Source organism: Falco punctatus (assembly GCF_963210335.1).
Source record: "Falco punctatus genome assembly, chromosome: 12".
Classification (NCBI taxonomy): Eukaryota; Metazoa; Chordata; class Aves; order Falconiformes; family Falconidae; genus Falco; species Falco punctatus.
Window position 1 is genome coordinate 32,581,467 of NC_137592.1, and position 2,634 is coordinate 32,584,100.

Genomic DNA, 2,634 nt, shown 5'->3' on the forward strand with positions numbered 1-2,634 from the left:
TAGGATGCATCTCAGGCTGTATGGCCAGAGGAAAATACAGGTCTTGACTTAACCAGAGCCTCTAGCTGGTACCTGAAATGCAAATAATAAATGCTAATGCAAAGTTTAGATTCTTGGACTTGCCCCCCCCGCCCCCCAAAGTCTTCAGGTCAGGTTTGATGTCATTCTTACTTTACCTGAGTGACTTTACTTGGTTTTTATTTCCAGTTACGTCTGAAAAAATTTGGGCACTGTAGTCTGCAGTGTTGCTTACTGTGACATTCTGTGATCATGATGAGGCTTAGCGTCTCCTAAATTGAAGAAAATAAAAGAAAGAGCTTTTTTAAAAAATTATTGTTCTTTCTAACAGACTGCTATGTGTGGGAGAAGATAATACTTCTGAACTGTGTGTCTTCCATTTGGTTGTTCCAACTTCAACCTCAGCAGGTGCAGGTTTTTTTTCATTTAAAAGGCCAACTTCAATGTATTGTAATTAAAACAAAGATAACCTTATTTTAGTGTGAAATATATATATGAATTTTATGTTATCCTACAGTGATATCACATGTGATTTATATGTGGTTGTCAAACTGGAAGTTTACAGTTTAAAAGACATTTTTCTCTTTCAATAATTGGGAAAGGAAAGTAAGCAAGAGGTAAATGGTCCAACAAAGGGAAGAGTTACGGGTATGGAGCATGAGAAAAAGATGGGTTTTGTCCTTTATTCCACTTGCCATTCCTTCTCACTCAGGTTTTAAAAGTGCATGTAAGTCTCCATTATAAATCAAAGATCCTGCCTTGTGATTTAAGATTATCATAAATGCAATCTGTTTGTAAGAACAAATATTCCAGGCCACAAGTGCATGTGGCTCTGTATCACTTCCAGGAAAGGACAGGGCTTTTTTAACAGCTGTTCTTTGACACCTAAATTAAGGTGCTGGTCTTTATGCTTAATGGATGGAGTACTGATGAGATCAATACAGAGCACCCAAGTTGGATCATGCTGTGAATCACTTCCTGCAGAAAGCACACGTTAGACACTAAATAAACAAAAAACCTATGATGTTCAGGTTGGTAAAATACATAACTAAGTTAGGTGCCCAGTAGAATAACTTCTGTAAAATGTTCAGCCTGAGTATAAACTGATGTAGCCTGGAACTGAATCCTTGGAGGAAACAATGAGTGCTCTCAGACATCAGTGTTGCATCAAAGTATAAACTAGCTAAAGAAAATGTAATTGCTTGCTTCAAAAATATAAGTATGAAAAATAATTTTTTAGAGAAAATAGGAAACAAATGAGGAATACCCAGGAGCCACAACAGAGCTAAACATCTTACGTTTTGAACCATAGCAGAAGAGTCACAAAGTTAGAGACGATTTTCCCTTAAATCTTCCTCTAGGAAAAAAACCCCAACAAACCAAAACACCTAAAACTAAAACAAAAAAAAAACCCAAAAAACCACCAGTTTTTGAAAGACCAGAAAAGCTTGCTTTAACCTTATAATCCAAAGAATACAGGAAATCCTGTGCTTGTTTAGCTCTGCACATCAGCACTAGTTTATAGTAGACAATATATGATGCTTCAGAGGAAGTGTAAAGTAAATTACTTGTTCAGAGGGACTCTTTTTTTTCCTAACAGCCAGAATTAGCGGGCTAGGTTGTGTTCAAAGGCTTCACATTTACAGCCTATAGAAATAGTTTATATTTTGCTTCATTCTGTTATAGCTGTATACTTCTGGGACCAGAATCAATACAAATAAGTATTATGAGAGTTTGCAACTAGGCTGGCTGGATAAAGTTTAAGAACTAATAAATTAATCAAAAATTCTTCAGATTTCCAGATTAATTTATTGACAGGAAAGCACTGGAGAAACACAGGCTGACTGGCATTTGATCTCAAAACCAAAAGTCTTCATTCTTCTTTACCATGTCCACCCCTGCTCTGCGCTGTGTGACCAACATAAGCGAGAAAAAGCAGCATACCAACGTTTCTTCTCTATCTATTTGTAGTAGTGGAATCACATTCTTCTCAAGTGCTTTTAAATTTATATTTTTAGCAGATGCTCTTTCCTTTTAGTGTAATTCTGTTAGGAGTGTATCAAGGGTGCCATGTTAGCAAAACTTAGCTATTTTACTAAATGTCAGAAACACACCACCAGCAGCTATGGCAGCAGGAGGAGACCCCTTTGTCTTATCATGAAAGCTGAGGATTGTTTTGACAGAGAAGGATGAAAAGTTAAGGGAAACACTGTGGCTGTTTTAATTTCTTTTTTTTCTCAGTGCTTTTGGAGTTAACTGACATCTTTACACTTCTTTTTTATTATTATTTATTTAATAAAATGAACAAATGAAGGCAAAGAAATATGCTGCTTTTTGGGGTAGAATTCCAAAGGTGTAAGGATAGAACTAAATTATCCAGCAAACAGGATGTAAACATTTGCATGTTGATTTTAATCAACAGGCACATTTGCTGGATTATTCATATGCAGAACTCACTCCCAACACAGACATGTACACACAGACATGCATGCACATGGGCAAACACACTAAGAGCTTGAGATAGAATAAAAGTCCATGCAGAGGATGGTACTAGGACTTAGCTTCACATAAAAATTCACCTCTTACAGGTTGTCTTAGCTTCACATAAAAATTCAC

General features: G+C 36.3%; 1 long non-coding RNA gene across 1 annotated transcript in view; it reads right to left on the bottom strand.

Annotated features, from left to right (window-relative positions):
• Window positions 1–592: 592 nt before the first annotated feature.
• Window positions 593–2,634, bottom strand: part of LOC308072270 — a 42,926-nt gene continuing 40,884 nt past the window's right edge. The window contains exon 2 of the long non-coding RNA XR_013931614.1: window positions 593–2,597. This is a non-coding gene — a long non-coding RNA (uncharacterized lncRNA). The remainder of the gene's footprint in view (window positions 2,598–2,634) is intronic.